At 40.0% G+C, this 23,581-nt stretch overlaps 1 protein-coding gene and 1 long non-coding RNA gene across 2 annotated transcripts in view; both read left to right on the top strand.

Annotated features, from left to right (window-relative positions):
* Positions 1-23,581, top strand: part of zmynd19 (zinc finger, MYND-type containing 19) — a 58,993-nt gene that overhangs the window by 11,944 nt on the left and 23,468 nt on the right.
* On the top strand, positions 1,350-4,479 carry LOC141385618 (uncharacterized). Its single transcript, XR_012406373.1, has 4 exons — positions 1,350-1,496; positions 1,810-2,026; positions 2,285-3,558; positions 3,757-4,479. It is a non-coding gene; the product is annotated as an uncharacterized lncRNA (long non-coding RNA).

The following is a 23,581-nucleotide window of genomic DNA, read 5'->3' as shown; positions in this document are numbered from 1 at the left end:
TCAATGAGAGTCTTTTGAATGGAAGTCTATGGGACAGTTTCTAGGGTCCAAAAGTGGTTCCTAGGGCGTGGCTAGAAAGTTTAAAGGTGATCAGTCATTGGCAGTTTGATAGTCTGAGTTAAATGAGCCCAGTTAGAGTTCTGTGCGACAGTCTGACGCAGAGTTACGAGGTCACAAAGTTTGGTCCAATGTTAAGTCTATGGGATTTTTCCGACAGTCCCGGGACGTTTTTCGGAAAACCGAAAGTCCAATCAGTCTGAGGAGATATAGCATACCGAGTCAGAATAGTTTGGAGGTCTGGTGTGAGTTTGGTGGTAATAGTTCGAAAGTTCAAGGAGGAGATAGATTTTGATTTTTAGAGTCAGAAGAAGAATAATAACTAGACAGTAAAGTTCGTCGAGACAAACTTTGAGGCTGGCTTGACAAAGCCTGTTGGTAATAGTTTATTTAGTTTAAAAACAGTTTGAAAAAGTATAAGTAGCATGTTATTAGCATGATTCTAGCATGAATTAGCATGATTCTAGCATGGATTAGCATGTTATTAGCATGAGTGTAGTACAAATTAACATTTTATTAGCATGATTCTAGTATAAATTAGCATGTTATTAGCATGCTTCTAGCATGAATTAGCATGTTACTAGCATGATTCTAGAATAAATTAGCATGTCACTAGCATGATTCTAGTATGAATTAGCATGCTACTAGCATGATTCTAACATGAATTAGCATGTTACTAGCATGATTCTAGCATGAATTAGCATGTTACTAGTATGATTCTAGCATGAATTAGCATGTTACTAGCATAATTCTAGCATGCATTAGCATGTTACTAGCATGATTCTAGTATGAATTAGCCTGTTACTAGCATGATTCTAGTATGAATTAGCAGGTTATTAGCATGATTCTAGCATGAATTAGCATGATTCTAGTATGAATTAGCATGTTACTAGAATGATTCTAGCATGAATTAGCATGTTACTCGCATGATTCTAGCATGAATTAGCATGTTATTAACATGATTATAGTATGAATTAGCATGTTACTAGCATGAATCTAGCGTGAATTAGCCTGTTATTAGCATGATTCTAGCATGCATTAGCATGTTACTAGCATGATTCTAGTATGAATTAGCATGTTATTAGCATGATTCTAGTTTGAATTAGCATGTTATTAGCATGATTGTAGTATGAATTAGCATGTTACTAGCATGATACTAGTATGAATTAGCATGTCACATAGCATGCTTAGGTGGTTGCTAGGGTATTCTGAGTGGTTGCAAAGTCGTTGCTAGGCAGTTGCTAGGGTGTCCTGAGTGGTTGCTAGGTGGCTGCTAAGATGTTGCTAGGGTGTTGCTAGGTGGTTACTATGGTGTTCTGAGTGGTTGCTAGGTTGTTGCTAGGCAGTTGCTAGGGTGCTCTGATTGGTTGCTAGGTGGTTGCTAAGGTCTTGCTAGGTGGTTGCTAGGGTGTTCTGAGTGGTTGCTAAGGTGTTGCTAGGCGGTTGCTAGGGTGTTCTAAGTGGTTGCTAGGTTGTTGCTAAGGTGTTGCTAGGCGGTTGCTAGGGTGTTCTGAGTGGTTGCTAGGTGGTTGCTAAGGTGTTGCTAGGTGGTTGCTAAGGAGTCCTAAGTGGTTGCTAGGTGGTTGCTAAGGTGTTGCTAGGTGGTTGCTAGGGTGTTCTGAGTGGTTGCTAGGGCGTTGCTAGGCGGTTGCTAGGGTGTCCTGAGTGGTTGCTAGGTGGTTGCTAAGGTGTTGCTAGGTGGTTGCTAGGGTGTCCTGAGTGGTTGCTTGGTGGTTGCTAAGGTCTTGCTAGGTGGTTGCTAGGGTGTTCTGAGTGGTTGCTAAGGTGTTGCTAGGCGGTTGCTAGGGTGTTCTAAGTGGTTGCTAGGTTGTTGCTAAGGTGTTGCTAGGCGGTTGCTAGGGTGTTCTGAGTGGTTGCTAGGTGGTTGCTAAGGTGTTGCTAGGTGGTTGCTAAGGAGTCCTAAGTGGTTGCTAGGTGGTTGCTAAGGTGTTGCTAGGTGGTTGCTAGGGTGTTCTGAGTGGTTGCTAGGGCGTTGCTAGGCGGTTGCTAGGGTGTCCTGAGTGGTTGCTAGGTGGTTGCTAAGGTGTTGCTAGGTGGTTGCTAGGGTGTCCTGAGTGGTTGCTTGGTGGTTGTTAAGGCGTTGCTAGGCGGTTGCTAGGGTGTTCTGACTGGTTGCTAGGTGGTTGCTAAGGTGTTGCTAGGCGGTTGATAAGGTGTCCCAAGTGGTTGCTAGGTGGTTGCTAAGGTGTTGCTATGTGGTTGCTAGGGTATTCTGAGTGGTTGCTAAGGCGTTGCTAGGCGGTTGCTAGGGTGTCCTGAGTGGTCGCTAGGCCCTTACTAAGGCATTACTAGGCCGTTGCTAGGTGGTTGCTAGGCGGTTGCTAGGGTAATTTGGGTGGTTGCTAGGCAGTTGCTAGGGTACCCTGGTTGGTTACTAGGCAAGCCTTACATACATGCTTGATAAAACATTTATACTTAGTAAGCATTTCTAGCAAGTTACAGTACTTGGCTAGTCAATATTAGCATGTAGCTAATCACTGCTAGCATGTGTAGCATTTAGAAAGTTCCGTTTGCTAGCATGAGTCAAACGAGCCAATCTCCAAGTCTCTACGATGTTCTGATGCTGAGATATAGCTGTTGATGAATGGTTGCTAGGGTACTCTGTTTTGTTGCTATGGGCGAGGTTACAGAGTGCACTTGAATGTGGTTGGCTGTCTAAGTCAAATGAACCAACCCCCATGTCTCTATGACACTGCTATGCAAAGATATGCATCTTGGCCTATTTTAATGGAAGTCTATGGAATCAATTTGGGGGCGTGGCTTATGAGCTTCATTATCATATTGAGATGCTCATTGGTTGTCTGAGTCAGATGAGCCATCCCCCAAGTCAATAGGACACTGCTAAGCAAAGATATGCATGTAGGCCAGTTATTAACATGAGTCTAGTATGAATTAGCATGTTACTAGCATGATTCTTGTACAAATTAGCATGTCATTAGCATGTTTCCAGTATGAGTTAGCATGTCATTAGCATGATTAGCATATGAGTAGCATGTTGCTAGCATGATTGGCATGTCATTAGCATGTTAGAATTATAAGCATTCGATAGCACACCTAATTACATTCTATAGGACAGTTGCTAGGGTGCAGTATGTGGTAGTTAGGGGTGTGGCTAGAAAGTTAAAAGGCCATCAGTGATTGGCTGCTGGCTAGACTGAGTTAAATGAGCTCAGCCATTAGTCTCTATGACAGTCTGATGCAGAGTTATGAGCTCACAAAGTTTGATCCCATGTTAAGTCAATGAGAGTCTTTTGAATGGAAGTCTACGGGACAGTTGCTAGGGTGCAGTATGTGGTAGTTAGGGGAGTGGCTAGAAAGTTAAAAGCTCATCAGTTATTGGCAGTTTGGTAGTCTGAGTTAAATGAGCTCAGCCATTAGTCTCTATGACAGTCTGATGTAGAGTTATGAGCTCACAAAGTTTGATCCCATGTTAAGTCAATGAGAGTCTTTTGAATGGAAGTCTACGGGACAGTTGCTAGGGTGCAGTATGTGGTAGTTAGGGGAGTGGCTAGAAAGTTAAAAGCTCATCAGTTATTGGCTGCTGGCTAGACTGAGTTAAATGAGCTCAGCCATTAGTCTCTATGACAGTCTGATGCAGAGTTATGAGCTCATAAAGTTTGATCCCATGTAAAGTCAATGAGAGTTTTTTGTAATGGAAGTCTACGGGACAGTTGCTAGGGTGCAGTATGTGGTAGTTAGGGGTGTGGCTAGAAAGTTAAAAGCTCATCAGTTATTGGCAGTTTGGTAGTCTGAGTTAAATGAGCTCAGCCATTAGTCTCTATGACAGTCTGATGTAGAGTTATGAGCTCACAAAGTTTGATCCCATGTTAAGTCAATGAGAGTCTTTTGAATGGAAGTCTACGGGACAGTTGCTAGGGTGCAGTATGTGGTAGTTAGGGGAGTGGCTAGAAAGTTAAAAGCTCATCAGTTATTGGCAGTTTGGTAGTCGGAGTTAAATGAGCTCAGCCATTAGTCTGTATGACAGTCTGATGCAGAGTTATGAGCTCATAAAGTTTGATCCCATGTTAAGTCAATGAGAGTCTTTTGAATAGAAGTCTATGGGACAGTTACTAGGGTCCAAAAGTGGTTGCTAGGGCGTGGCTAGAAAGTTTAAAGGTGATCAGTCATTGGCAGTTTGATAGTCTGAGTTAAATGAGCCCAGTTAGAAGTCTGTGCGACAGTCTGACGCAGAGTTATGAGCTCACAAAGTTTGATCCAATGTTAAGCCTATGGGATTTTTCCGACAGTCCCGGGACGTTTTTCGGAAAACCGAAAGTCGGATAAGTTTGAGGAGATATAGCAACACGAGTCAGAATAGTTTGGAGGTCTGGAGCAAGTTTGGTGGTAATAGCTCAAAAGCTCTAGGAGGAGATAGAGTTAGAAATTTAGTCTCAGAAGATTAATAAAAAAAAAAAAAAAAATAATAACTAGATTCTTAAAGTTTGAGAACAAACTTTGAGGCTGGCTTGTGAAAGCCTGACAGTAATAGTTAATTTAGTTTAAAAAGTTTTTAAAAGTATGAGAAGATAGATAGATAGATAGATAGATAGATAGATAGATAGATAGATAGATAGATAGATAGATAGATAGATAGATAGATTAGCATGGTATTAGCATGATTCTAACGTGAATTAGCATGTTGTTAGCATGATTCTAGCGTGAATTACCAAGTTGTTAGCATGATTTTAGCATGAATTAGGATGTTGTTAGCATGATTCTAGCATAAATTAGCATGTTGCTAGCACAATTATAGCATGAATTAGCATGTTACTAGCATGATTTTAGCATAAATTAGAATATTGTTAGCATGATTTTAGCATGAATTAGCATGTTGTTAGCATGATTCTAGCATGAATTGGCATGTTACTAGCATGATTCTAGCATGAATTAGCATGTTACTAGCACGTTTCTAGCATGAATTAGCATGTTGATAGCACGATTCTAGCATGAATTAGCATGTTGTTAGCACGATTCTAGCATGAATTACCATGTTACTAGCATGATTCTAGCATGAATTAGCATGTTACTAGCATGATTCTAGCATGAATTAGCATGCTACTAGCATGATTCTAGCATAAATTAGCATGTTGTTAGCATTCTTCTAGCATGAATTAGCATGTTACTAGCATGATTCTAGCATGAATTAGCATGTTGTTAGCATGATTCTAACATGAATTAGCATGTTACTAGCATGATTCTAGCATGAATTAGCACGTTACTAGCATGATTCTAGCATGAATTAGCATGTTGTTAGCATGATTCTAACATGAATTAGCATGTTACTAGCATGATTCTAGCATGAATTAGCATGTTGTTAGCATTATTCTAGCATGAATTAGCATTTCACTAGCATGATTCTAGCATGAATTAGCATGTTGTTAGCATGATTCTAGCATGAATTAGCATGTTGTTAGCATGATTCTAGCATGAATTAGCATGTTGTTAGCATGATTCTAGCATGAATTAGCATGTTACTTGCATGATTCTAGCATGTTGTTAGCATGATTCTAGCATGAATTAGCATGTTACTAGCATGATTCTAGCATGAATTAGCATGTTGTTAGCACGATGCTAGCATGAATTAGCATGATACTAGCATGATTCTAGCATGAATTAGCATGTTACTAGCATGAATCTAGCATGAATTAGCATGTTGTTAGCATGATTCTAGCATGGATTAGCATGTTACTAGCATGATTTTAGCATAAATTAGCATGATTCTAGCATGAATTAGCATGTTGTTAGCATGATTCTAGCATGAATTAGCATGTGACTAGCATGATTCTAGCATGAATTAGCATGTGACTAGCATGATTCTAGCATGAATTAGCATGTAACTAGCATGATTCTAGCATGAATTAGCATGTTGTTAGCATGATTCTAGCATGAATTACCATGTTGTTAGCATGATTCTAGCATGAATTAGCATGTGACTAGCATGATTCTAGCATGAATTAGCATGTAACTAGCATGATTCTAGCATGAATTAGCATGTTGTTAGCATGATGGATAGATAGATAGATAGATAGATAGATAGATAGATAGATAGATAGATAGATAGATAGATAGATAGATAGATAGAGGTAGATAGATAGATAGATAGATAGATAGATAGATAGATAGATAGATAGATAGATAGATAGATAGAGGTAGATAGATAGATAGATAGATAGATAGATAGATAGAGGTAGATAGATAGATAGGTAGATAGATAGATAGATAGATAGATAGATAGATAGATAGATAGATAGAGGTAGATAGATAGATAGATAGATAGATAGATAGATAGATAGATAGATAGATAGATAGATAGATAGATAGATAGATAGATAGATAGAAGTAGATAGATAGATAGATAGATAGATAGATAGAGGTAGATAGATAGATAGATAGATAGATAGATAGATAGATAGATAGATAGATAGATAGATAGATAGATAGATAGATAGATAGATAGATAGATGGTGTGCGAGCCTTATTCAAACAAGCCAACCCCCGCCTCTCTACGATGTTCTGATGCTGAGATATAGCTGCTATTATATCGTTGCTAGGTTAGTCTGTTTTGTTGCTATGGAGTTGATTGACAGCTTAGACTGATGATGTATCAAAGCTTCTTGCCAGTATGAACAGTTAAAAACAACCCCCATGTCTCTATCACACTGCAGCATGACAATATCAGTCTGAACCTCTTTAATGGTAGTCTATGGGACAGTTGCTAGGGTGCAGTATCTGGTTGTTAGGGTGTGGCTAGAAAGTTAAAAGGCCATCGGTGATTGGCTGCTGGCTAGACTGAGTTAAATGAGCTCAGCCATTAGTCTGTAGGACAGTCTGATGCAGAGTTATGAGCTCACAAAGTTTGATCCCATGTAAAGTCAATGAGAGTCTTTTGCAATGGAAGTCTATGGGACAGTTTCTAGGGTCCAAAAGTGGTTGCTAGGGCGTGGCCAGAAAGTTTAAAGGTGGTCAGTCATTGGCAGTTTGATAGTCTGAGTTAAATGAGCCCAGTTAGAAGTCTGTGTGACATTCTGATGCGGAGTTATGAGGTCACAAAGTTTGATCCAATGTTACGTCTATGGGATTTTTCCGACGGTCCCGGGACGTTTTTCGGGAAACCGAAAGTCGGATCAGTCGGAAAGGATATAGCAACTCGAGTCAGAATAGTTCGGAGGTCTGACCCGAGTTTGATGGTCATAGCTTGAAAGGTCTAGGACGAGATAGAGTTTAATTTTTAGTCTCAGAAGAAGAATAATAATATTAATAAAAATAATAATAAGTTTAATAGGATAACAGTAGTCTGGCTTGCTACACAAGCCAGCCTAATAAGTTTAAATAGCATTTCAGTAGTCTGGCTTTGACAAGCCAGCCTAATAACTAGACAGTAAAGTTCGTCGAGACAAACTTTGAGGCTGGCTTGACAAAGCCTGTTGGTAATAGTTTATTTAGTTTAAAAACAGTTTGAAAAAGTATAAGTAGCATGTTATTAGCATGATTCTAGCATGAATTAGCATGATTCTAGCATGGATCAGCATGTTATTAGCATGAGTGTAGTACAAATTAGCATTTTATTAGCATGATTCTAGTATAAATTAGCATGTTATTAGCATGCTTCTAGCATGAATTAGCATGTTACTAGCATGATTCTAGAATAAATTAGCATGTCACTAGCATGATTCTAGTATGAATTAGCTTGCTACTAGCATGATTCTAGTATGAATTAGCATGTTACTAGCATGATTCTAGTATGAATTAGCATGTTACTAGTATGATTCTAGCATGAATTAGCATGTTACTAGCATGATTCTAGCATGCATTAGCATGTTACTAGCATGATTCTAGTATGAATTAGCCTGTTACTACCATGAATCTAGTATGAATTAGCAGGTTATTAGCATGATTCTAGCATGAATTAGCATGATTCTAGTATGAATTAGCATGTTACTTGCATGATTCTAGCATGAATTAGCATGTTACTCGCATGATTCTAACATGAATTAGCATGTTATTAGCATGATTATAGTATGAATTAGCATGTTAGTAGCATGATTCTAGCGTGAATTAGCCTGTTATTAGCATGATTCTAGCATGCATTAGCATGTTACTAGCATGATTCTAGTATGAATTAGCATGTTATTAGCATGATTCTAGTATAAATTAGCATGTTATTAGCATGATTGTAGTATGAATTAGCATGTTACTAGCATGATTCTTGTATGAATTAGCATGTCACATAGCATGCCTAGGTGGTTGCTAGGGTATTCTGAGTGGTTGCTAAGTCATTGCTAGGCAGTTGTTAGGGTGTCCTGAGTGTTTGCTAGGTGGCTGCTAAGATGTTGCTAGGGTGTTGTTAGGTGGTTGCTATGGTGTTCTGAGTGGTTGCTAGGTGGTTGCTAAGGCATTGCTAGGCGGTTGCTAGGGTGTTCTGAGTGGTTGTTAGGTTGTTGCTAGGCAGTTGCTAGGGTGCTCTGATTGGTTGCTAGGTGGTTGCTAAGGTCTTGCTAGGTGGTTGCTAGGGTGTTCTGAGTGGTTGCTAGGTTGTTGCTAAGGTGTTGCTAGGTGGTTGCTAGGGTGTTCTGAGTGGTTGCTAGGTGGTTGCTAAGGTGTTGCTAGGTGGTTGCTAAGGAGTCCTAAGTGGTTGCTAGGCGGTTGTTAAGGTGTTGCTAGGTGGTTGCTAGGGTGTTCTGAGTGGTTGCTAAGGCGTTGCTAGGGTGTCCTGAGTGGTTGCTAGGTGGTTGCTAAGGTGTTGCTAGGTGGTTGCTAGGGTGTCCTGAGTGGTTGCTTGGTGGTTGCTAAGGCGTTGCTAGGCGGTTGCTAGGGTGTTCTGATTGGTTGCTAGGTGGTTGCTCAGGTGTTGCTAGGCGGTTGATAAGGTGTTGCTATGTGGTTGCTAGGGTATTCTGAGTGGTTGCTAAGGCGTTGCTAGGCTGTTGCTAGGGTGTCCTGAGTGGTCGCTAGGCCCTTACTAAGGCATTACTAGGCCGTTGCTAGGCGGTTGCTAGGGTAATTTGGGTGGTTGCTAGGCAGTTGCTAGGGTACCCTGGGTGGTTACTAGGCAAGCCTCACATACATGCTTGATAAAACATTTAAACTAAGTAAGCATTTCTAGCAAGTTACAGTACTTGGCTAGTCAATATTAGCATGTAGCTATTCACTGCTAGCATGTGTAGCATATAGGAAGTTCCGTTTGCTAGCATGAGTCAAACGAGTCAATCTCCAAGTCTCTACGATGTTCGGATGCTGAGATATAGCTGTTGATGAATGGTTGCTAGGGTACTTTGTTTTGTTGCTATGGGCGAGGTTACAGAGTGAACTTGAATGTGGTTGGCTGTCTAAGTCAAATGAACCAACCCCCATGTCTCTATGACACTGCTATGCAAAGATACGCATCTTGGCCTATTTTAATGGAAGTCTATGGAATCAATTTGGGGGCGTGGCTTGTGAGCTTCATTATCATATTGAGATGCTCATTGGTTGTCTGAGTCAGATGAGCCATCCCCCAAGTCAATAGGACAATGCTAAGCAAAGATATGCATGTAGGCCAGTTATTAACATCAGTCTAGTATGAGTTAGCATGTTACTAGCATGATTCTAGTACAAATTAGCATGTCATTAGCATGTTTCCAGTATGAGTTAGCATGTCATTAGCATGATTAGCATATGAGTAGCATGTTGCTAGCATGATTGGCATGTCATTAGCATGTTAGAATTATAAGCATTTGATAGCACAGCTAATTACATTCTATAGGACAGTTGCTAGGGTGCAGTATGTGGTAGTTAGGGGTGTGGCTAGAAAGTTAAAAGGCCATCAGTGATTGGCTGCTGGCTAGACTGAGTTAAATGAGCTCAGCCATTAGTCTCTATGACAGTCTGATGCAGAGTTATGAGTTCACAAAGTTTGATCCCATGTTAAGTCAATGAGAGTCTTTTGTAATAGAAGTCTACGGGACAGTTGCTAGGGTGCAGTATGTGGTAGTTAGGGGTGTGGCTAGAAAGTTAAAAGCTCATCAGTTATTGGCAGTTTGGTATTCGGAGTTCAATGAGCTCAGCCATTAGTCTGTAGGACAGTCTGATTCAGAGTTATGAGCTCACAAAGTTTGATCCCATGTTAAGTCAATGAGAGTCTATTGAATGGAAGTCTATGGGACAGTTACTAGGGTCCAAAAGTGGTTGCTAGGGCGTGGCTAGAAAGTTTAAAGGTGATCAGTCATTGGCAGTTTGATAGTCTGAGTTAAATGAGCCCAGTTAGAAGTCTGTGCAACAGTCTGACGCAGAGTTATGAGGTCACAAAGTTTGATCCAATGTTAAGTCTATGGGATTTTTCCGACAGTCCCGGGACGTTTTTCGGAAAACCGAAAGTCTGATCAGTCGGAAAAGATATAGCATAAAGAGTCAGACCAGTTTGGAGGTCTGGTGTGAGTTTGGTGGTAATAGTTTGAAAGTTCAAGGAGCAGATAGATTTTGAATTTTAGTCTCAGAAGAAGAATAATAAATAAAAATAATAACTAGACAGTAAAGTTCGTCGAGACAAACTTTGAGGCTGGCTTGACAAAGCCTGTTGGTAATAGTTTATTTAGTTTAAAAACAGTTTGAAAAAGTATAAGTAGCATGTTATTAGCATGATTTTAGCATAGATTAGCAAGTTATTAGCATGAATTAGCATCTTATTAGTACGATTCTAGCATGGATTAGCATGTTATTAGCATGATTCTAGCACGATTTAGCATGTTACTAGCATAATTCTAGCATGAATTAGTGTGTTATTAGCATGATTGTAGTAAAATTATCATGTTACTAGTGTTTTTCTAGCATGAAGTGGCATGTTATTAGCATGATTCTAGTATGAATTAGCATGTCACTAGCATGAGTCTAGTATGAATTATCATGCTACTAGCATGATTCTAGTATAAATTGGCATGTTATTAGCATGATTCTAGCATGAATAAGCATGTTACTAGCATGATTCTAGCATGAATTAGTATGTTACTAGCATGATTCTAATATGAATTAGCAAGATTCTAGTATGAATTAGCATGTTATTAGCATGATTCTAGTATGAGTTAGCATGTTATTAGCATGATTCTAGCATGAGTTAGCATGTTACTAGCATGATTCTAGCATAAATTAGCATGTTACTAGCATGATTCTAGGAAGAACTAGCATGTTACTAGCATGATTCCAGTATGAATTAGCATGTTGTTAGCATGATTCTAGCATGAATTAGCATGTTACTAGCATGATTCCAGTATGAATTAGCATGTTACTAGCATGAGTCTAGTATGAATTAGCATGTCATTAGCATGATTCTAGTATGAATTAGCATGTTATTAGCATGATTCTAGCATGAATTAGCATGTTACTAGCAAGATTCCAGGATGAATTAGCATGTTATTAGCATGATTCTAGCATGAATTAGCATGTTACTAGCATGATTCCAGTATGAATTAGCATGTTACTAGCATGATTTTAGCATGAATTAGCATGTTACTAGCACGATTTTAGCATGAATTAGCATGATTCTAGCATGAAGTTAGCATGTTGTTAGCATGATTCTAGCATGAATTAGCATGTGCTAAGGTGTTGCTAGGTGGTTGCTAAGGTGTTGCTAGACGGTTGCTAGGGTGTCCTAAGTGGTTGTTAGGTGGTTGCTAAGGTGTTGCTAGGCGGTTGCTAGGGTGTTTTGAGTGGTTGCTAGGTGGTTGCTAAGGTGTTGCTAGGTGGTTGCTAAGGTGTCCTAAGTGGTTGCTAGATGGTTGCTAGGGTATTCTGAGTGGTTGCTAAAGCGTTGCTAGGTGGTTGCTATGGTGTCCTGAGTGGTTGCTAGGTGGTTGCTAAGGTGTTGCTAGGTGGTTGCTAGGGTGTCCTGAGTGGTTGCTATGTGGTTGCTAAGGCGTTGCTAGGCAGTTGCTAGGGTGTTATGAGTGGTTGCTAGGTGGTTGCTAAGGTGTTGCTAGGCGGTTGCTAAGGTGTCCCAAGTGGTTGCTAGGTGGTTGCTAAGGTGTTGCTAGGTGGTTGCTAAGGTATTCTGAGTGGTTGCTAAGGCGTTGCTAGGCGGTTGCTAGGGTGTCCTGAGTGGTCGCTAGGCCCTTACTAAGGCATTACTAGGCCGTTGCTAGGTGGTTGCTAGGCGGTTGCTAGGGTAATTTGGGTGGTTGCTAGGCAGTTGCTAGGGTACCCTGGTTGGTTACTAGGCAAGCCTCACATACATGCTTGATAAAACATTTATACTTAGTAAGCATTTCTAGCAAGTTACAGTACTTGGCTAGTCAATATTAGCATGTAGCTAATCACTGCTAGCATGTGTAGCATTTAGGAAGTTCCGTTTGCTAGCATGAGTCAAACGAGCCAATCTCCAAGTCTCTACGATGTTCTGATGCTGAGATATAGCTGTTGATGAATGGTTGCTAGGGTACTCTGTTTTGTTGCTATGGGCGAGGTTACAGAGTGCACTTGAATGTGGTTGGCTGTCTAAGTCAAATGAACCAACCCCCATGTCTCTATGACACTGCTATGCAAAGATATGCATCTTGGCCTATTTTAATGGAAGTCTATGGAATCAATTTGGGGGCGTGGCTTGTGAGCTTCATTATCATATTGAGATGCTCATTGGTTGTCTGAGTCAGATGAGCCATCCCCCAAGTCAATAGGACAATGCTAAGCAAAGATATGCATGTAGGCCAGTTATTAACATCAGTCTAGTATGAATTAGCATGTTACTAGCATGATTCTAGTACAAATTAGCATGTCATTAGCATGTTTCCAGTATGAGTTAGCATGTCATTAGCATGATTAGCATATGAGTAGCATGTTGCTAGCATGATTGGCATGTCATTAGCATGTTAGAATTATAAGCATTTGATAGCACAGCTAATTACATTCTATAGGACAGTTGCTAGGGTGCAGTATGTGGTAGTTAGGGGTGTGGCTAGAAAGTTAAAAGGCCATCAGTGATTGGCTGCTGGCTAGACTGAGTTAAATGAGCTCAGCCATTAGTCTCTATGACAGTCTGATGCTGAGTTATGAGCTCACAAAGTTTGATCCCATGTAAAGTCAATGAGAGTCTTTTGTAATAGAAGTCTACGGGACAGTTGCTAGGGTGCAGTATGTGGTAGTTAGGGGTGTGGCTAGAAAGTTAAAACCTCATCAGTTATTGGCAGATTGGTAGTCGGAGTTAAATGAGCTCAGCCATAAGTCTGTAGGACAGTCTGATGCAGAGTTATGAGCTCACAAAGTTTGATCCCATGTTAAGTCAATGAGAGTCTTTTGTAATGGAAGTCTACGGGACAGTTGCTAGGGTGCAGTATGTGGTAGTTAGGGGTGTGGCTAGAAAGTTAAAACCTCATCAGTTATTGGCAGATTGGTAGTCGGAGTTAAATGAGCTCAGCCATTAGTCTGTAGGATAGTCTGTTTCAGAGTTATGAGCTCACAAAGTTTGATCCCATGTTAAGTCAATGAGAGTCTTTTGTAATGGAAGTCTACGGGACAGTTGCTAGGGTGCAGTATGTGGTAGTTAGGGGTGTGGCTACAAAGTTAAAAGCTCATCAGTCATTGGCAGATTGGTAGTCAGAGTTAAATGAGCTCAGCCATTAGTCTGTAGGATAGTCTGTTTCAGAGTTATTAGCTCACAAAGTTTGATCCCATGTAAAGTCAATGAGAGTCTTTGTAATGGAAGTCTATAGGACAGTTGCTAGGGTGCAGTATGTGGTAGTTTGGGGTGTGGCTAGAAAGTTAAAAGCTCATCAGTTATTGGCAGTTTGGTATTCGGAGTTAAATGAGCTCAGCCATTAGTCTGTAGGATAGTCTGATTCAGAGTTATGAGCTCACAAAGTTTGATCCCATGTTAAGTCAATGAGAGTCTATTGAATGGAAGTCTATGGGACAGTTACTAGGGTCCAAAAGTGGTTGCTAGGGCGTGGCTAGAAAGTTTAAAGGTGATCAGTCATTGGCAGTTTGATAGTCTGAGTTAAATGAGCCCAGTTAGAAGTCTGTGTGACAGTCTGACGCAGAGTTATGAGCTCACAAAGTTTGATCCAATGTTAAGCCTATGGGATTTTTCCGACAGTCCCGGGACGTTTTTCGGAAAACCGAAAGTCGGATCAGTCGGAAAAGATATAGCATAAAGAGTCAGACCAGTTTGGAGGTCTGGTGTGAGTTTGGTGGTAATAGTTTGAAAGTTCAAGGAGCAGATAGATTTTGAATTTTAGTCTCAGAAGAAGAATAAATAAAAATAATAATAAGTTTAAATAGGATAACAGTAGGTTGGCTTTGACAAGCCAGCCTAACTAGACAGTAAAGTTCGTCGAGACAAACTTTGAGGCTGGCTTGACAAAGCCTGTTGGTAATAGTTTATTTAGTTTAAAAACAGTTTGAAAAAGTATAAGTAGCATGTTATTAGCATGAATCTAGCATGAATTAGCATGATTCTAGCATGGATTAGCATGTTATTAGCATGAGTGTAGTACAAATTAGCATTTTATTTGCATGATTCTAGTATAAATTAGCATGTTATTAGCATGCTTCTAGCATGAACTAGCATGTTTCTAACATGATTCTAGAATAAATTAGCATGTCACTAGCATGATTCCAGTATGAATTAGCATGCTACTAGCATGATTCTAGTATGAATTAGCATGTTACTAGCATGATTCTAGCATGAATTAGCATGTTACTAGCATGATTCTAGCATGCATTAGCATGTTACTAGCATGATTCTAGTATGAATTAGCCTGTTACTATCATGAATCTAGTTTGAATTAGCAGGTTATTAGCATGATTCTAGCATGAATTAGCATGATTCTAGTATGAATTAGCATGTTACTAGAATGATTCTAGCATGAACTAGCATGTTATTAGCATGATTATAGTATGAATTAGCATGTTACTAGCATGATTCTAGCATGAATTAGCATGTTACTAGTATGATTCTAGCATGAATTAGCATGTTACTAGCATGATTCTAGCATGCATTAGCATGTTACTAGCATGATTCTAGTATGAATTAGCCTGTTACTATCATGAATCTAGTATGAATTAGCAGGTTATTAGCATGATTCTAGCATGAATTAGCATGATTCTAATATGAATTAGCATGTTACTAGAATAATTCTAGCATGAATTAGCATGTTACTCGTATGATTCTAGCATGAATTAGCATGTTATTAGCATGATTATAGTATGAATTAGCATGTTACTAGCATGATTCTAGCGTGAATTAGCATGTTATTAGCATGATTCTAGCATGCATTAGCATGTTACTAGCATGATTCTAGTATGAATTAGCATGTCACATAGCATGCTTAGGTGGTTGCTAGGGTATTCTGAGTGGTTGCTAAGTCGTTGCTAGGCAGTTGCTAGGGTGTCCTGAGTGGTTGCTAGGTGGTTGCTAAGATGTTGCTAGGCGGTTGCTAGGGTGTTGCTAGGTGGTTGCTATGGTGTTCTGAGTGGTTGCTAGGTGGTTGCTAAGGCATTGCTAGGCGGTTGCTAGGGTGTTCTGAATGGTTGTTAGGTTGTTGCTAGGCAGTTGCTAGGGTGCTCTGATTGGTTGCTAGGTGGTTGCTAAGGTCTTGCTAGGCGGTTGCTAGGGTGTTATGTGTGGTTGCTAAGATGTTGCTAGGTGGTTGCTAGGGTGTTCTGAGTGGTTGCTAAGGTGTTGCTTTCGGTTGCTAGGGTGTTCTAAGTGGTTGCTAGGTTGTTGCTAAGGTGTTGCTAGGTGGTTGCTAGGGTGTTCTGAGTGGTTGCTAGGTGGTTGCTAAGGTGTTGCTAGGTGGTTGCTAAGGAGTCCTAAGTGGTAGCTAGGCGGTTGCTAAGGTGTTGCTAGGTGGTTGCTAGGGTATTCTGAGTGGTTGCTAAGGCGTTGCTAGGCGGTTGCTAGGGTGTCCTGAGTGGTTGCTAGGTGGTTGCTAAGGTGTTGCTAGGTGGTTGCTAGGGTGTCCTGAGTGGTTGCTTGGTGGTTGCTAAGGCGTTGCTAGGCGGTTGCTAGGGTGTTCTGACTGGTTGCTAGGTGGTTGCTAAGGTGTTGCTAGGCGGTTGCTAAGGTGTCCCAAGTGGTTGCTAGGTGGTTGCTAAGGTGTTGCTATGTGGTTGCTAGGGTATTCTGAGTGGTTGCTAAGGCGTTGCTAGGCAGTTGCTAGGGTGTCCCGAGTGGTCGCTAGGCCCTTACTAAGGCATTACTAGGCCGTTGCTAGGTGGTTGCTAGGCGGTTGCTAGGGTAATTTGGGTGGTTGCTAGGCAGTTGCTAGGGTACCCTGGCTGGTTACTAGGCAAGCCTCACATACATGCTTAATAAAACATTTATACTTAGTAAGCATTTCTAGCAAGTTACAGTACTTGGCTAGTCAATATTAGCATGTAGCTAATCACTGCTAGCATGTGTAGCATTTAGGAAGTTCCGTTTGCTAGCATGAGTCAAACGAGCCAATCTCCAAGTCTCTACGATGTTCTGATGCTGAGATATAGCTGTTGATGAATGGTTGCTAGGGTACTTTGTTTTGTTGCTATGGGCGAGGTTACAGAGTGCACTTGAATGTGGTTGGCTTTCTAAGTCAAATGAACCAACCCCTATGTCTCTATGACACTGCTATGCAAAGATATGCATCTTGGCCTATTTTAATGGAAGTCTATGGAATCAATTTGGGGGCGTGGCTTGTGAGCTTCATTATCATATTGAGATGCTCATTGGTTGTCTGAGTCAGATGAGCCATCCCCCAAGTCAATAGGACAATGCTAAGCAAAGATATGCATGTAGGCCAGTTATTAACATCAGTCTAGTATGAATTAGCATGTTACTAGCACGATTCTAGTACAAATTAGCATGTCATTAGCATGTTTCCAGTATGAGTTAGCATGTCATTAGCATGATTAGCATATGAGTAGCATGTTGCTAGCATGATTGGCATGTCATTAGCATGTTAGAATTATAAGCATTTGATAGCACAGCTAATTACTGTCTATAGGACAGTTGCTAGGGTGCAGTATGTGGTAGTTAGGGGTGTGGCTAGAAAGTTAAAAGGCCATCAATGATTGGCTGCTGGCTAGACTGAGTTAAATGAGCTCAGCCATTAGTCTCTATGACAGTCTGATGCTGAGTTATGAGCTCACAAAGTTTGATCCCATGTAAAGTCAATGAGAGTCTTTTGTAATAGAAGTCTGGGGGACAGTTGCTAGGGTGCAGTATGTGGTAGTTAGGGGTGTGGCTAGAAAGTTAAAAGCTCATCAGTTATTGGCAGATTGGTAGTCGGAGTTAAATGAGCTCAGCCATAAGTCTGTAGGACAGTCTGATGCAGAGTTATGAGCTCACAAAGTTTGATCCCATGTTAAGTCAATGAGAGTCTTTTGTAATGGAAGTCTACGGGACAGTTGCTAGGGTGCAGTATGTGGTAGTTAGGGGTGTGGCTTCAAAGTTAAAAGCTCATCAGTTATTGGCAGATTGGTAGTCAGAGTTAAATGAGCTCAGCCATTAGTCTGTAGGATAGTCTGTTTCAGAGTTATTAGCTCACAAAGTTTAATCCCATGTAAAGTCAATGAGAGTCTTTGTAATGGAAGTCTATGGGACAGTTGCTAGGGTGCAGTATGTGGTAGTTAGGGGTGTGGCTAGAAAGTTAAAACCTCATCAGTTATTGGCAGTTTGGTATTCGGAGTTAAATGAGCTCAGCCATTAGTTTGTAGGATAGTCTGATGCAGATTTATGAGCTCACAAAGTTTGATCCCATGTTAAGTCAATGAGAGTCTATTGAATGGAAGTCTATGGGACAGTTACTAGGGTCCAAAAGTGGTTGCTAGGGCGTGGCTAGAAAGTTTAAAGGTGATCAGTCATTGGCAGTTTGATAGTCTGAGTTAAATGAGCCCAATTAGAAGTCTGTGCAACAGTCTGACGCAGAGTTATGAGGTCACAAAGTTTGATCCAATGTTAAGTCTATGGGATTTTTCCGACAGTCCCGGGACGTTTTTCGGAAAACCGAAAGTCGGATCAGTCGGAAAAGATATAGCATAAAGAGTCAGACCAGTTTGGAGGTCTGGTGTGAGTTTGGTGGTAATAGTTTGAAAGTTCAAGGAGCAGATAGATTTTGAATTTTAGTCTCAGAAGAAGAATAAATAAAAATAATAATAAGTTTAAATAGGATAACAGTAGGTTGGCTTTGACAAGCCAGCCTAACTAGACAGTAAAGTTCGTCGAGACAAACTTTGAGGCTGGCTTGACAAAGCCTGTTGGTAATAGTTTATTTAGTTTAAAAACAGTTTGAAAAAGTATAAGTAGCATGTTATTAGCATGATTCTAGCATGCATTAGCATGATTCTAGCATGGATTAGCATGTTATTAGCATGAGTGTAGTACAAATTAGCATTTTATTTGCATGATTCTAGTATAAATTAGCATGTTATTAGCATGCTTCTAGCATGAATTAGCATGTTTCTAGCATGATTCTAGAATAAATTAGCATGTCACTAGCATGATTCCAGTATGAATTAGCATGCTACTAGCATGATTCTAGTATGAATTAGCATGTTACTAGCATGATTCTAGCATGAATTAGCATGTTACTAGTATGATTCTAGCATGAATTAGCATGTTACTAGCATGATTCTAGCATGCATTAGCATGTTACTAGCATGATTCTAGTATGAATTAGCCTGTTACTATCATGAATCTAGTATGAATTAGCAGGTTATTAGCATGATTCTAGCATGAATTAGCATGATTCTAGTATGAATTAGCATGTTACTAGAATGATTCTAGCATGAATTAGCATGTTACTCGCATGATTCTAGCATGAATTAGCATGTTATTAGCATGATTATAGTATGAATTAGCATGTTACTAGCATGATTCTAGCATGAATTAGCATGTTACTAGTATGATTCTAGCATGAATTAGCATGTTACTTGCATGATTCTAGCATGCATTAGCATGTTACTAGCATGATTCTAGTATGAATTAGCCTGTTACTATCATGATTCTAGTATGAATTAGCAGGTTATTAGCATGATTCTAGCATGAATTAGCATGATTCTAATATGAATTAGCATGTTACTAGAATGATTCTAGCATGAATTAGCATGTTACTCGCATGATTCTAGCATGAATTAGCATGTTATTAGCATGATTATAGTATGAATTAGCATGTTACTAGCTTGATTCTAGCGTGAATTAGCATGTTATTAGCATGATTCTAGCATGCATTAGCATGTTACTAGCATGATTCTAGTATGAATTAGCATGTTATTAGCATGATTGTAGTATGAATTAGCATGTTACTAGCATGATTCTAGTATGAATTAACATGTCACATAGCATGCTTAGGTGGTTGCTAGGGTATTCTGAGTGGTTGCTAAGTCGTTGCTAGGCAGTTGCTAGGGTGTCCTGAGTGGTTGCTAGATGGTTGCTAAGATGTTGCTAGGCAGTTGCTGGGGTGTTGCTAGGTGGTTGCTATGGTGTTCTGAGTGGTTGCTAGGTGGTTGCTAAGGCATTGCTAGGCGGTTGCTAGGGTGTTCTGAGTGGTTGTCAGGTTGTTGCTAGGCAGTTGCTAGGGTGCTCTGATTGGTTGCTAGGTGGTTGCTAAGGTCTTGCTAGGCGGTTGCTAGGGTGTTCTGTGTGGTTTCTAAGATGTTGCTAGGTGGTTGCTAGGGTGTTCTGAGTGGTTGCTGAGGTGTTGCCAGGCGGTTGCTAGGGTGTTCTAAGTGGTTGCTAGGTTGTTGCTAAGGTGTTGCTAAGTGGTTGCTAGGGTGTTCTGAGTGGTTGCTAGGTTGTTGCTAAGGTGTTGCTAGGTGGTTGCTAAGGAGTCCTAAGTGGTTGCTAGGCGGTTGCTAAGGTGTTGCTAGATGGTTGCTAGGGTATTCTGAGTGGTTGCTAAGGCGTTGCTAGGCGGTTGCTAGGGTGTCCTGAGTGGTTGCTAGGTGGTTGCTAAGGTGTTGCTAGGTGGTTGCTAGGGTGTCCTGAGTGGTTGCTTGGTGGTTGCTAAGGCGTTGCTAGGCGGTTGCTAGGGTGTTCTGACTGGTTGCTAGGTGGTTGCTAAGGTGTTGCTAGGCGGTTGCTAAGGTGTCCCAAGTGGTTGCTAGGTGGTTGCTAAGGTGTTGCTATGTGGTTGCTAGGGTATTCTGAGTGGTTGCTAAGGCGTTGCTAGGCGGTTGCTAGGGTGTCCCGAGTGGTCGCTAGGCCCTTACTAAGGCATTACTAGGCCGTTGCTAGGTGGTTGCTGGGCGGTTGCTAGGGTAATTTGTATGGTTGCTAGGCAGTTGCTAGGGTACCCTGGCTGGTTACTAGGCAAGCCTCACATACATGCTTAATAAAACATTTATACTTAGTAAGCATTTCTAGCAAGTTACAGTACTTGGCTAGTCAATATTAGCATGTAGCTAATCACTGCTAGCATGTGTAGCATTTAGGAAGTTCCGTTTGCTAGCAAGAGTCAAACGAGCCAATCTCCAAGTCTCTACGATGTTCTGATGCTGAGATATAGCTGTTGATGAATGGTTGCTAGGGTACTCTGTTTTGTTGCTATGGGCGAGGTTACAGAGTGCACTTGAATGTGGTTTGCTGTCTAAGTCAAATGAACCAACCCCTATGTCTCTATGACACTGCTATGCAAAGATATGCATCTTGGCCTATTTTAATGGAAGTCTATGGAATCAATTTGGGGGCGTGGCTTGTGAGCTTCATTATCATATTGAGATGCTCATTGGTTGTCTGAGTCAGATGAGCCATCCCCCAAGTCAATAGGACACTGCTAAGCAAAGATATGCATGTAGGCCAGTTATTAACATGAGTCTAGTATGAATTAGCATGTTACTAGCATGATTCTTGTACAAATTAGCATGTCATTAGCATGTTTCCAGTATGAGTTAGCATGTCATTGGCATGATTAGCATATGAGTAGCATGTTGCTAGCATGATTGGCATGTCATTAGCATGTTAGAATCTAAGCATTTGAAAGCACAGCTAATTACAGTCTATAGGACAGTTGCTAGGGTGCAGTATGTGGTAGTTAGGGGTGTGGCTAGAAAGTTAAAAGGCCATCAGTGATTGGCTGCTGGCTAGACTGAGTTAAATGAGCTTAGCCATTAGTCTCTATGACAGTCTGATGCAGAGTTATGAGCTCACAAAATTTGATCCTATGTTAAGTCAATGAGAGTCTTTTGTAATGGAAGTCTACGGGACAGTTGCTAGGGTGCAGTATGTGGTAGTTGGGGGTGTGGCTAGAAAGTTAAAAGCTCATCAGTTATTGGCAGTTTGGTAGTCTGAGTTAAATGAGCTCAGCCATTAGTCTGTATGACAGTCTGATGCAGAGTTATGAGCTCACAAAGTTTGATCCCATGTAAAGTCAATGAGAGTCTTTTGTAATGGAAGTCTACGGGACAGTTGCTAGGGTGCAGTATGTGGTAGTTAGGGGTGTGGTTAGAAAGTTAAAAGCTCATCAGTTATTGGCAGTTTGGTAGTCGTAGTTAAATGAGCTCAGCCATTAGTCTGTATGACAGTCTGATCCAGAGTTATGAGCTCACAAAGTTTGATCCCATGTTAAGTCAATGAGAGTCTTTTGAATGGAAGTCTATGGGACAGTTTCTAGGGTCCAAAAGTGGTTGCTAGGGCGTGGCTAGAAAGTTTAAAGGTGATCAGTCATTGGCAGTTTGATAGTCTGAGTTAAATGAGCCCAGTTAGAGTTCTGTGCGACAGTCTGACGCAGAGTTACGAGGTCACAAAGTTTGGTCCAATGTTAAGTCTATGGGATTTTTCCGACAGTCCCGGGACGTTTTTCGGAAAACCGAAAGTCCAATCAGTCTGAGGAGATATAGCATACCGAGTCAGAATAGTTTGGAGGTCTGGTGTGAGTTTGGTGGTAATAGTTCGAAAGTTCAAGGAGGAGATAGATTTTGATTTTTAGAGTCAGAAGAAGAATAATAATAACTAGACAGTAAAGTTCGTCGAGACAAACTTTGAGGCTGGCTTGACAAAGCCTGTTGGTAATAGTTTATTTAGTTTAAAAACAGTTTGAAAAAGTATAAGTAGCATGTTATTAGCATGATTCTAGCATATATTAGCATGTTATTAGCATGAACTAGCATCTTATTAGTACGATTCTGACACGGATTAGCATGAATTAGCATGATTCTAGCACGATTTAGCATGTTACTAGCATAATTCTAGCATGAATTAGTGTTATTAGCATGATTGTAGTAAAATTAGCATGAATTAGCATGTTGTTAGCATGTTTCTAGCATGAATTAGCATGTTACTAGCATGATTCTAGCATGAATTAGCATGCTATTAGCATGATTCTAGCATGAATTAGCATGTTATTAGCAAGATTCTTGTATGAATTAGCATGTCACTAGCATGATTCTAGTATGAATTAGCATGTTACTACCATGATTCTAGTATAAATTAGCATGTTATTAGCATGATTCTAGCATGAATTAGCATGTTACTAGCATGAATCTAGCATGAATTAGCATGATACTAGCATGATTCTAGTATGAATAAGCATGATTCTAGTATGAATTAGCATGTTATTAGCATGATTCTAGTATGAGTTAGCATGTTATTAGCATGATTCTAGCATGAATTAGCATGTTACTAGCATGATTCTAGCATAAATTAGCATGTTACTAGCATGATTCTAGGATGAACTAGCATGATTCTAGTATGAATTAGCATGTTATTAGCATGATTCTAGCATGAATTAGCATGATACTAGCATGATTCTAGTATGAATTAGCATGATTCTAGAATGAATTAGCATGTTATTAGCATGATTCTAGTATGAGTTAGCATGTTATTAGCATGATTCTAGCATGAATTAGCATGTTATTAGCATGATTCTAGCATGAATTAGCATGATACTAGCATGATTCTAGTATGAATTAGCATGATTCTAGTATGAATTAGCATGTTATTAGCATGATTCTAGTATGAGTTAGCATGTTATTAGCATGATTCTAGTATGAATTAGCATGTTATTAGCATGATTCTAGCATGAATTAGCATGATACTAGCATGATTCTAGTATGAATTAGCATGATTCTAGTATGAATTAGCATGTTATTAGCATGATTCTAGTATGAGTTAGCATGTTATTAGCATGATTCTAGCATGAATTAGCATGTTACTAGCATGATTCTAGCATAAATGAGCATGTTACTAGCATGATTCTAGGATGAACTAGCATGATTCTAGTATGAATTAGCATGTTATTAGCATGATTCTAGCATGAATTAGCATGTTACTAGCATGATTCCAGTATGAATTAGCATGTTATTAGCATGATTCTAACATGAATTAACATGTTACTAGCATGATTCCAGTATGAATTAGCATGGTACTAGCATGATTCTAGCATGAATTAGCATGTTACTTGCATGATTCCAGTATGAATTAGCATGTTATTAGCATGATTCTAGCATGAATTAGCATGTGACTAGCATGATTCCAGAATGAATTAGCATGTTACTAGCATGATTCTAGTATGAATTAGCATGTTATTAGCATGAGTCTAGTATGAATTAGCATGTCATTAGCATG

This window comes from Danio rerio, chromosome 5 (assembly GCF_049306965.1).
Source record: "Danio rerio strain Tuebingen ecotype United States chromosome 5, GRCz12tu, whole genome shotgun sequence".
In the NCBI taxonomy this organism is placed as follows: Eukaryota; Metazoa; Chordata; class Actinopteri; order Cypriniformes; family Danionidae; genus Danio; species Danio rerio.
This window is presented reverse-complemented; position numbering and strand designations above follow the sequence as displayed.